Source organism: Lagenorhynchus albirostris, chromosome 11 (genome assembly GCF_949774975.1).
Source record: "Lagenorhynchus albirostris chromosome 11, mLagAlb1.1, whole genome shotgun sequence".
NCBI lineage: Eukaryota > Metazoa > Chordata > Mammalia > Artiodactyla > Delphinidae > Lagenorhynchus > Lagenorhynchus albirostris.
Window position 1 is genome coordinate 34,212,493 of NC_083105.1, and position 13,456 is coordinate 34,225,948.

A 13,456-nucleotide genomic window follows, 5' to 3' on the forward strand; every position below is an offset into this window, starting at 1 on the left:
ATTAAAATCTCTTAGATTGACAACAAGCTCAGAACAAGTAGACACAAATCACTTTACAGGATTAGGGTAAGCAGTTAGTAAAATTAATTGTCAGAAATGACTTGGGAGGGATCTGCAAAATAAGAAAACCTGCATTAAGATCAATTATAAAAATGGCCAAGTAAGTAAAACTTACAAAGGTCAGGGCTCGGGCTTATCACAAATAAGAATCTATATCAGAATTTGGGAGTTAGAATTTCTCAGTGAACCCATAATTTCAAAATGTCAAATTGGAAATTTTTGCTACAAAATAAGCTCCTCTGGAGAAGGGACTATGAATTATAATGTCTTTTAGTTAATTATTATTATTATTTTTTACTATTACTTTCACTATTTCCATACAGCAAGCACTCAATAAGTGTTCGTTGAATAAGTAGTGAAGTCTCTCCTTGGCATCAACTGTTGCCCTAGAAATGTTTTGGTTTTCCTTTTAGAAATTCTATTTTTTTCCTGAGGCATTTGTATTCCTGATGTGCTCATTTAAACAAGGCTGAAGATTACAAGTTACTAGAGAAATGTGCATCTACTTCACGTTGTTATCTTACCTAATGCAGTTTAGGAGAGATATTCCAGGAAGTCTCTTTTCATCCACATGTTTTCATTATCTTTCAAGATAAAAGGAATGAGATTAACCAAGAGAAATGAAAAATATCAGTGTATACAATGTATATATGTATGACATATGTAAACAACTAACCAAGCCCAATCAGAATGCCACCCAAGCAGGAATGTTCCCTAGAATAAGGTCCTAGACTTTTCCAGATACTTTTCTGGAGTCCTCAGAGTCCTTCTCTCAGTCTTTCTTTCTCTTCTTAAATCCCCACTTCCCGATTTCCAGTGATCTAAGATTTCATACTTCCTATCCACTCACCCCCCCCAACCCCCAAGTATAACCAGTATTTTCCACTGGGAACTTCTACTATTTAGTAAGTGTTGCCGTTTTAATAGAAAAGAGGTTTACTTACCAAATATATTGTGAATATATCTCCATGTGAAACAAACCATATAAAGTGAATTATCAGCTAAAAATTCTTCTCTGAGGTAATTTGAAACCAAAGTCAGATTTGGCCGAATTGCAGAAGATCCAGTTTTCTTTAACCTAAAAATATGTAGCAGTTGAATTCCACAGAAGGATTTGGCAATGCAGTAATATGTTTCTAACCAGGGCCTAATTTCTTGCTATTACCAGTGGTTTCTGGTCAAAGTATTACAGTCAGCACATTGTAAAGACATTTGGAAGAGTTGCTTACTTAGTGCCAAACTGGAATTGAAATTTCATTCCTGGTAGCCCTTCTGCACATATCTCTAAGGGCATCCTAGTTCTGATACTGTGATAAACACAAAGGAGGAATCAGAGTAGGAAAGCAATCTGTATTCGTGGTTTGTTTTCAATCTGGCTTTCTCTACTTGAGCGGACAAACCAACATACAATCAGAATGAACGCTGCCCAGAGAGGGGAGTGAAATTTAAGATATCATACAGTGCAGCAAACTCAAAAATGTAACATTTGCAAACCATTTTTAAAGCCTATAATTTGTGCTAGGATGATGCAGTGATGGGCCTTTCACACGGCTGAGCCTGGATGTTAGACCAGGATTCAGCCCTTCCCTTCAGTTTCTCAAGGCCTCCAAAGGCTAGTCGGCTGCACAAGGGCTCCATGTATTTCTTTTTTAAAGCACTCAAGGCTTAGGAGCCTATTAGGAGCCCAGCATTGTGCTTGACTCTAGGAATGCCAAGATGAGTAAGCCATGGTTCCTGGCCCCTAGACTGCTTGGATTCAAATCTGGGTACGAATACTTGCCCATGAGTTGACCTTGAGCAAGTTATTCAATCACTTGAAGCCTCAGTTTCCAGATCTTTAAAACACAAAGAAAAAGAATACCTACTTTTTAGGAGCGGTTGCATGATGGAATGAGAGATGCAGATCAAGTGTTTGGCCCAGCACCTGCCCCATAGTGAGTACCCAGTGTGTGTCATGCATTATTATAGGGGCCAATTCTATACTTGATACACAGTACTATAGTCTTTAATCCCAGAAAATACTATTATACAAAATGGGCAGCACTGCAGATTTTTTAAATTATTATTTTTAATCATGTCTCTTTAAATATAGAAAACAAAATGTATACAGACTATCTGTGATGACTAAACTCATTTTTCTTTTAACAGCCCATTCTGTTAAAGCTATCCTAATGATCATACTCTGCTCATCACTGAATTGGTTGTACAGTGAATCTAAATCTGTGGGTTATAATTTTGAAAATCACAGCTCAAATAAAACTGCTTTTTATTGATCTTTTTTAAAAGAAAGCAGCATCATATAATTTTAATTTTCTGCAATAGCCTTAGTAACCTAGAGTTTAACAATGTCACATGACATCTTTTAAAACTTAAAGATCTATTGATTTGTTCACTTGCTCTTTTACTATAAGAAAACAAAGACTAACTGCTAGTAAATTTCAGCTGAAGACGCTGAAAGACTGGCTAAAACATGCAGATATTATCAATTCTTTCTATATTTTCTAAATATGTGATGTTAAGTTGTCATACCCTCATCATTTGGCCATATTTTAAAATAACTTATCTTTATTACAGAACATTACATATTTTTGGAGGGATAGAACCTAGAGGTGTAAGTGTTAAAGGAAATTTGAAAAAGTTATGAGATGATGTGGAATCTTGGTATCTAAATGGAACAGTAGCATCTTTGATTCTAGTATCTTTACTTCATTACACCCAACAACACTCTTTTTTTTTTAACTTCTACAAGAAAGAAACAACTGTAGCCCAGCATGAGATTATGCAGTGGGGCCCAAAATGTATGACTTGGTTTGGAAACCTTTGTTTACTCCCTTTAGCTGAGTACCACCACGTGCATCTAAACAGGTTTTAAATGAAAATGACCTGTTTTAACATACTGATCAATCATTTTAGCATCCAAAACAATTCATGGTTGGTACCATGAATACACATTTGTGATGATAATACTTTTTCTTAAATGTTTTATTAAACTTTTTATTTAACAATATTTATAAAATACTTTAGTAAAGTGTGTTTAATTTTTTATTAAATGTTATTCCCTTGTGAGCTTAAATGGCCAAACTTATTAAAGAATTAAATGAGATTTCTATGTAGATCTATAGTTCTTAATCTAGATGATTCAACTTATAACTTAATATCTAAAACAGAATATAAAAAGTATGCATGAGCTATGTATATAAAACACATAAACAAATTATACAACACAAAAGCAAAGAGCATAGTAATCACCCAACATTGAATACAGCATTAGATAACACTTTATAAATCTGTAGCACTCAAGGTCTGCATATAGTTAGAGATTTGAGGAATTCTATAATTCAGAGAATGGTGAGTTGGCATTGATTCTATAGGACCAAAGAAACATAAATCTGCCCCGATAATGATTTGCCTAAAAAATTGGGGCCTAGGAAACCATCCCATTTCCTTATCTCTTTTACACAAGATCATGGGTTTTTGTAGAAATGGATCTCATTAAGTGTCTAGAAAATTCATGAAATTTTAAAAAACTTTCTTTTACAATTTCATCAGAGAATAAACACTTTTAAGAAGGAGGTTTGCAGATTTCATTTTAAGCATTCTGCTAGAAGAAAGAAAGACTAAAGTCAACTCCACCCTGAATATTTGTACTAACATTCTTTAGGGACTGGCCAAAATCAACATCATGTTCCTGGATTGGTGGACTTGTTTTGTGACCCATCAATTGCCCTTGCATCTGGATTGGCTGCTAATCTAGCTAGTTATTCTCAGAAAAGAATGAACTTATGATTTCTGACATAACTTTTATTTTGATTCAGAAACTATGAAAAAAAAGTGTGATGTAATTAGATCTCTTTGCAACAGTTACTTTTGTTACACAAAACATATTTTTAGCACATTAGATAAATGTTATTGGGTCGACAGCAATAATCACAACATATACAAAGAATATCCATTTCCTGTATGTAACAAGCAATCATCAGAAGAAGCCATGTTGTGTTTATCATGAGACTCAAACAATTTTCATCCTCATGGCATCATTTATATTTTCCCAGGTTAATTTTGTACTGATGCAATTTTGTTTACTGTTTATGTTCACTTCCCAAGAGTATCCTTTAAACCTTTGCATTGTTGCAGATAGGCAATGCCTGTAACATATCTAAATGAAAGATCTAAATCAGAAAATGGAATTTTTCTGAGTTTTTAGATGCATCTTTAATTTTTCACTATCTTGATTCTTTTGTCTCCGCTCTATTTCAGACCATGTTGACATATCTCCAAAACAACATTTCAAAAAAATTTTGTGTAATTAAAAAAAAAATGGTGGTTTACATGCCTACTTAAAAATTCAGTTGAGTAAACTTTCTTCTTAACCGATTTAATTTCCAAACGAACATATCTAATAGTGAATATCTCTTTGAGAATTCATAGGATGTTTCCAACATTCAACATTTTTGAAAAATTGTGATGAAAATAATTATATTGCCATCAAATACAAACACAATACTAAAGTTTCAACTAGTTTTCAAAACTAAAGTTTCACAATAATAAATTTCACAATACTGAAATTCAATACAAAACTAAGTTCTAAAATAAGGTTTCAATTTTAATATAACTCATAGTGATATCAAATAAGACAGCCTCTATGGGTTTCAATACTTCAGAGAACGGCAGACTCGTTGTGAAGACAGAATAACATGATTTTTTTTTTCTGATTAAAACAACATGAAGAAATTACACAATCTGTATTTGTTAGTATGACTAATACATATAGCAATAGAGAGAAATCAGCTTCTTGCTCTTTATGCAGATTTGGTTTGTATAATGTATCAGTTAAGGTGCTTCCAGCTCTAAGTAATACAAAATTAACAGAGGCCTAAAGCTTCGCTACTAAAAGTGAAACCCTGGACCAGCAGGATCAGTCTCGCCTGGGAGCATGCAGACTTACTGAACTATAATCTTAAATTTAACAAGATTCCCAAGTGAATCAGATGCACATTATAATTTGAGAATCACTGGCTTAATCAACACAATATTTCATTATTTCACAGAACTGGAAGGCAGGTTCCAGCTTCCCAGGCAGCATCTCTCTAATTTTCTTAGCTTCTCACTCATGTTCCCAAGAAGGCTGCCACAGCTCTGGACATCATGCCTTCACATGACTTTGTTGAAACACAGGAAGGGCGGTGTCTCTTTTTGACAGGGAGGAATATCTTTCACAAAAGCCCCCAAGACAAACCTCTTGGGTGTTTTTGGCCCCTGCCTGGTGATTCCATTAACAGGAGGGATGGAACTGTCAAGATTGGCTAAGACTTATCAACATTCACTCTGGGGCTAAAGCAGGGTTAGCTTTCCTGGGCTCATGATCACACTGGGGCTCTTCCACTGAGAAAGGAGTGGGTGGGGAAAGTAGGGTGACAAATGGGCATCCACAGTGAGCACCAAAACTATTTTGCTTCTTCTGGTTCTTTATCCAAGAGAGACACACCATGAGATTTACAAATGATACCACAGGAATCCATTTCTATGATAATGATAGTAATTTGAATGTCAAATAAAAATCTTTTCTTAAGACTTATAATAATGCATTGTCTCTTTGATCTTTCTATAAATACAATGTGATACACAGGTGTGAATGTACAGAAGTGGGTTTTTTTGCACTGTTATGCCTGTTATGCATTGGTACTTATAGATTGAACAAATAAGACTAAATATTCTCTCAAATTTAATTTGAAGACAGGACACAATGAGAAACACAGCAGGACATTTATGTTGAGTAAGTTCCATTTTCAAAGCATTTTAAAGTTCCCAAAACAAACAGTTTGACATAGCTCATTTTTAAAAAATTTTTTAATTTTTTTATTTTTGAACATCTTTACTGGAGTGTAATTGCTTTACATTGTTGTGTTAGTTTCTGCTGTATAACAAAGTGAATCAGCTATACATATACATATATCCCCATATCCCCTCCCTCTTGCATCTCCTTCCCACCCTCCCTATCACAGTCCTTTAGGTGGTCACAAAGCACCGAGGAGCTGATCTCCCTGTGCTATGTGGCTGCTTCCCACTAGCTATCTATTCTACATTTGGTGGTGTATTTATGTCTATGCCACTCTCTCACTTCATCCCAGCTTGCCCTTCCTCCTCCCCGTGTCCTCAAGTCCATTCTCTACATTTGTGTCTTTATCCCTGTCCTGCCCCTAGGTTCTACAGAACCTTTTTTTTTTTTAGATTCCATACATATGTGTAGGTATACAGTATTTGTTTTTCTTTTTCTGACTTACTTCACTCTGTATGACAGACTCTATGTCCATCCACCTCATTACCAATAACTCAATTTCATTTCGTTTATGGCTGAGTAATATTCCACTGTATATATGTGCCACATCTTCTTTATCCATTCACCTGTTGATGGACACTTAGGTTGCTTCCATGTCCTGGCTATTGTAAATAGAGCTGCAATGAAAATTGTGGTACATGACTCTTTTTGAATTATGGTTGTCTCAGGGTATATGCCCAGTAGTGCCCAGTAGTGGGATTGCTGGGTCATATGGTAGTTCTATTTTTAGTCTTCTAAGGAACCTCCATACTGTTCTCCATAGTGGCTGTATCAATATACATTCCCACCAACAGTGCAAGAGGGTTCCATTTTCTCCACACCCTCTCCAGCATTTATTCTTTGTAGATTTTGTGATGATGGCCATTCTGACCAGTGTGAGATGATACCTCATTGTAGTTTTGATTTGCATTTCTCTAATGATTAGTGATGTTGAGAATCTTTTCATGTGTTTATTGGCAATCTGTATATCTTCATTGGAGAAATGTCTATTTAGGTCTTCTGTCCATTTTTGGATTGGGTTGTTTGTTTTTTTGATATTGGGCTGCATGAGCTGCTTGTATATTTTGGACATTAATCCTTTGTCACTTGCTACATTTGCAAATATTTTCTCATATTCTGAGAGTTGTCTTTTCGTCTTGTTTATGGTTTCCTGTGCTGTGCAAAAGATTTAAAGTTTCATTAGGTCCCATTTGCTTACTTTTGTTTTTATTTCCATTTCTCTAGGAGGTTGGTCAAAAAGGATCTAGCTGTGATTTATGTCATAGAGTGTTCTGCTTATGTTTTCTTCTAAGAGTTTTACAGTGTCCAGTTTTCCCAGCACCACTTATTGAAGAGGTTGTCTTTTCTCCATTGTATATTCTTGCCTCCTTTATCAAAGATAGGGTGACCATATGTGCGTGGGTTTATCTCTGGCTTTCTATCCTGTTCCATTGATCTATATTTCTGTTTTTGTGCCCATACCATACTGTCTTGATTACTATAGCTTTGTAATACAGTCTGAAGCCAGGGACCCTGATTCCTCCAGCTCTGTTTTTCATTCTCAAGATTGCTTTGGCTATTCGGGATCTTTTGTGTTTCCATACAGATTGTGAAATTTTTTTTTCTAGCTCTGTGAAAAATGCCAGGGGTAGTCTGATAGGGATTGCATTGAATCTGTAGATTGCTTTGGGTAGTAGAGTCATTTTCACAATGTTGATTCTTCCAATCCAAGAACATGGTATATTTCTCCATCTATTTGTATCTTTAATTTCTTTCATCAGTGTCTTATAATTTTCTGCATACAGGTCTTTTGTCTCCTTAGGTAGGTTTATTCCTAGATATTTTATTTTTTTTGTTGCAATGGTAAATGGGAGTGTTTTCTTGATTTCACTTTCAGATTTTTCATCATTTGTGTATAGGAATGCCAGAGATTCTGTGCATTAATTTTGTATCCTGCTACTTTACCAAATTCATTGATTAGCTCTAGTAGTTTTCTGGTAGCATCTTTAGGATTCTCTATGTATAGTATCATGTCATCTGCAAACAGTGACAGCTTTACTTCTTCTTTTCCAATTTGGATTCCTTTTATTTCCTTTTCTTCTCTGATTACTGTGGCTAAAACTTCCAAAACTATGTTGAATAAGAGTGGTGAGAGTGGGCAACCTTGTCTTGTTCCTGATCTTAGTGGAAATGCTTTTAGTTTTTCACCATTGAGAATGATGGGTTCAATCCCTGGTCAGGCAAATAAGATCCCACATGCTGCACAGTGTGGCAAATAAATAAATAAACAAATTTTGAAAATGACATTTAAGCTAAAATTTATTTATTTAATTTAATTAAATTTTTATACAGCAGGTTCTTATTAGTCATCCATTTTATACACATCAGTGTATGCGTGTCAATCCCAATATCCCAATTCATCACACCCCCACTCCCATCCCTTGCTGCTTTCTCCCCTTGGTGTCCATATGTTTGCTCTCTACAGCTGTGTCTCAATTTCTGCCCTTCAAACTGGTTCATCTGTACCATTTTTCTAGGTTCCACATATATGCATTAATATACGATATTTGTTTTTCTCTTTCTGGCTTACTTCACTCTGTATGACAGTCTCTAGGTCTATCCACATCTCTACAAATGACCAAATTTCGTTCCTTTTTATGGCTGAGTAATATTCCATTGTATGTATGTACCACATCTTCTTTATCCATTCGTCTGTCAATGGGCATTTAGGTTGCTTCCATGACCTGGCTATTGTAAATAGTGCTGCAATGAACATTGGGGTGCATGTGTCTTTTTGAATTACGGTTTTCTCTGGGTATATGCCCAGTAGTGGGTTTGCTGGGTCATATGGTAATTCTATTTTTAGTTTTTTAAGGAACCTCCATACTGTTCTCCATAGTGGCTGTATCAATTTACATTCCCACCAACAGTGCAAGAGGGTTCCCTTTTCTCCACATCCTCTCCAGCATTTGTCATTTGTAGATTATCTGCTGATGCCCATTTTAACTGGTGTGAGGTGATACCTCATGGTAGTTTTATTTGCATTTCTCTAATAATTAGTGATGTTGAGCAGCTTTTCATGTGTTAAGCTAAAATTTAGGTGGTGAGGTGTGCAGGCTATGCTACCTGTTTTAATGTGCCCTGAGCTAAGAATGTTTTTTCTTTTATTTTTTTACATGTAAATTTTTAAAAAAGAAGAATATTTCATTACACATGAAAATTATAAAAAATTCTAGTTTTAGTGTCCATAAATAAAGTTTATTTGGAACACAACAATGCTCCTTCATTTAAAGCATTTGCTCTACAGTGGCTGAGTTGAATAGTTGCAGTAGAGACCATATGACCCGAAAGCTTAATTATATTTACTATCTGGCCCTTTATAGAACTTTGCCTGTCCTTGACCTAGAGATGAGCAGAATTCATCCTTAGGAAGAGGCAGGGGAATGGCATTCTAGGCCAAGGAAGGAACGTGCACAGAAGTTCTTAAATAAAACAGAGCCAAGTAGCAGAAGCACAGTGACAAGTGGGAATACAGAAAGAAACTAAGTAGGAAAGATGGCCAGGGGCCAGTGCATGTAAGGCCTCTTGTCAGTCAAGTATGACTACCATTAAATACAAGGGGAAGCGTATGATGGATTTTAAGTAACGAATTACTCTACTACTTATATTCTATAGAGATCACCCTGGCTTCTATGTGGAAACTTTGTTAGAAGAGAGCCACAGAACACAGAACTCCAAATGCAAAGTTATTACTGGCAAAGGTCAGGGAAGAAGTGATTGTGGCTTGGGCAATGAACAGCTGGTTACAAATCCTTGAAGAGAGAATTTCAGAAGTTAAGGGTAAGCAGTTAGACACATCCTGTAGCATTTGTTATTCCTATGACATAAGAATTTGATTGGGAGATCTGTCATCTGGAATAGGGTGGAGGCCAACTCAGGTTTGTGGAACTTATATGGTGAGTTGCCTGTGTTAGGAGTTGCAAACCAGGCATAGGTAGGAGGACCATGTTACACAACATGTGATACGTTAGGGTGGTTAGTCAGGTGTCACCAAAAAGTGGATAAAAATAGAGAAAATATAAGCAGTTATCTATTTATATAATATGCTCTGGACTTTATAAAACTATGACAGGTTACATTTGAAAGTAAGCATTTCTTTCATCATCAAGAAAGAAAGAAACAGAGAGGGGAGAGGGGAGAGAAGAAGGAAGGGAGGAAAGAAGAAGGAAGGAATAAAAACTACAAATATATCCTCTTCAGAACTCCAGCAAACTTCTTTGCCATGTGCCTGACTTGTTCTTTGATTTTAGTTATGCTTCAAACAACTTTAGATGGCCTCTTCTGCTCAGAGAAATAAATTTAATTATTTTTACCTTCACTCATAGGAAAAAAAGAAAAGTGAAGCTTTATAAATCATTTGCAAAGTGCTATGTAAATTGCATCTTTGGCTCATTTTCCCATTGTGTAGTTGTGAGAATTTCACGGTGAATATGCGCTTATTTGGCATACAGAGTGCAGAAATTCTTACACCTTATTGTTGGAAGGACATTGCTTAAAAACTATTTAAGTTATCAGAGTCATTCTTGCAATGGAGTCACCCATAGCAGCTTCTCTATCAGCAAAACCTTGCCACAATATAATATATCAGGGCCAACTCCTGAAGTCCCTCTTTAAGGAATGCATAAAAAAACGGAATTGATAATAATAGAACACTCAGCACATCATATAGATGTCTGCTTTTATTGTTGTTAGTACACTGGGCACACAAAGTTAATGGGCAATTCATTTAAAGTTTGGAACTTTCAGCAGAAAGTAAAGGAGGTTAATTGATTTATACTAACACAGATAAAGGGGCTTTTATGCAGTCATTTATTGGTTAAAGCAAATTTGTCTAAGCATGTTTCTAACCAGGAAAGATATTAAACACTTAATATCAGGGTAAGATTCTGAACGTGAATTGAGAAGAATGCTTCATATTTCAACGTAATACAGGGTGCATAGTAAAAAGAACACTGGATTAAGAGCCAGGAATCTAGAATTCCCCTCCATAATTTCTTAATTATGAGACTTTGAGAAGGTTCTTTTAAATACGTTGGACCTCAGTTTTTTTTGACAGGAGAATGGGGTAATTTTATTTAGTCTGTTTAAATTACAATGATCTAACAAGCTAAATGAGATAAAGACTGAAAACATACTTTGAAAATTATTTACACACTATTATTAAAAAAATGAACTCATTAAAACAGGCTCCTAGAGTCAATATAGTTACTAATCTACTGCAAGCAAAAAAGTAAAACTATTCTGGGCACAAAGGTCATTGAAATATTTCCACGGGTGTCTGAGGAGGAGCCAGAGGTATATAAATCATCTCCTACCTACGACATCACTGTTTATTCTCATGTTGACTTCGGAATTGGAAAGGTTGCCCCATCTCCAGGTTAAGCTTAGCTCTCAGACATAAGACAGATGAAGCAGGTTATCAGCAACTAGTGTGGGAAGGCCAGCTTATAACTTTCAGTTTACAACAGGATCTTTTCAAAATTCCACTATAAATCTGGACACATGTATTTTGTATAACTTCTATTTTTTTCATATAACTTCTATTTTCAAGCATATATACGGAGTGGGGAAGTGAGGATTTAAAAAGTACCATTTTGTATTGTGTTGTGGCTCTTTGTACCCCACTGGGAGCAAAGGACAGAATAAATGCCAAAACCCAACCTGTATAAAAATCAGGACTTTGGGCCAGAAGCTAAAACACTCTCTTAGGAAAATAAGGAAGAGGAATCACAAATCTTTTCTGAGGTGACCTGGGTTATAAAGAAAACAGAAACCTTCTTCTTAAAAAAAGTAAGAAATAAAATGCTCTCTTTCCAGCCGAGGTTAGAACTGTTTGTGGCCTTAGAGCTGGCAGCAACGGAAAAATCATGTCGAGCTTCAATATGTTACTCATGTGGCAGTTTTTCCAAAGGAATAAATGCATATGTGATTCTGATGACCTCACGTGAGATATCAAGGTGTTACATTAGAGCGGAAGAACAGCAAGTCTTAACTGGAAACCTTTCTCCCGCTAAAGATATTGCCTGCACCAAATAAATTACATGGGCTTTCCAAACGTATAGCTGCCTGCTTTTAACTAAAGCTAGCCTGGCTGTGGGATTTTTGCTGTTTTGACCTCCGACAGCAAAAAAAACAAGGCATGGATATTGACTTTAGAAGAAAGACAGCAGAAAGTATTTTCCAGTGAGATTATCCTCCAGGGATATTAAATAGTAAAGAACCAACATATATATTTAAGATGCATCTGTAAATAAAAAGTTCCTCTGGGACAAACCAAGTAGATGATTAAGTATTTGAAAAACATAAAGCAGACACATGTAACAGAGTCATTAAATACAATGAAAATTTGGGAGAGTGGAATAACAATAAACTGAAAAAGGCTTGTCTAGCCTAGATACAAACAGTAGCAAAAGTCTGGAAGCATTTATTCTTCATTTGATTAATTTTTACCTCTCAGCACATTTTTAAATGACACTTTTAAAGCCATTTCTTGAGACAAAAGGTAGAATCCTGAAACTCATATTCAGAAAAAATTAGCTTTCCCCAAAAGTCTAAGCATTTAAAAAATTAAAAATAGTTTTGAAAGATAACACAAATATTTAATATATATTCAAAAAATGTATATCTTTAGAAGATAATACAAATATTTCATATATTTGATATGTACCTTTATGTATAATATATATCCAGAATATGCTATATAAATGTATATGTGTATGTGTGTGTGTGTGTGTGTGTGTGTGTGTGTGTGTGTGTGTGTATACACACACAGATTTTGGCCAAAACATAAAAAAGCTGTCATGCACACTTCTATGAGCAGTTGATTAATTGACACAGTTATTCCAACTGACTCAAGTAGCTATCCATGGACATCTCAAATATTTGAATCTTCTCCAACTTGGTCTTTGTGCTGGTAATGCTCAGGGTAATATTCAACATAAAGCTTCCTGACTATTGTTGTAATAACAGCAATAAGAAAAAGAGTATTCAACCAGATGTGTATTCTTTCAAAGAATATAGATAGCTCTGTTACTAAAAAAAGTCAGTTGAACCACCTTAATACCTGTGGAAAATAGTGACTGGCTTAATTTCAAGAGATATTTTTCAAGGGATAATTCCAAGAGAATAGTTTTCAAGTATTCATATAGTGCTCATGGACTTTATTCACACGTTTCCCCCCTGTTAACTTGTGTTAGTATGTGGGAAAAACTATGACATAACACCCTCTCACTTTGTTTAAAATATCATTTGTTTTAAATTATGAAGGACTAATGTGTTCACTTATACGTTGCACTGCAATTGTTTTTTTTGTTTGTTTGGTTTTTGTTTTGTTTTGTTACCAGTTTTAACCAGTGGAAAGAAACCCTGGGGAGCGCAACTGAAAGACTGTTTTTATTCTCAGTTCTCACATTTTAGCCTTGTGGTCCCTACTCACTTGATGTCTCCCTGCTTTCATTTTTTCCCTCTTACCTCTTGAACTCATATTCTCTCTTCTCTTTCAGGAAATTGTGCGATTGTGCA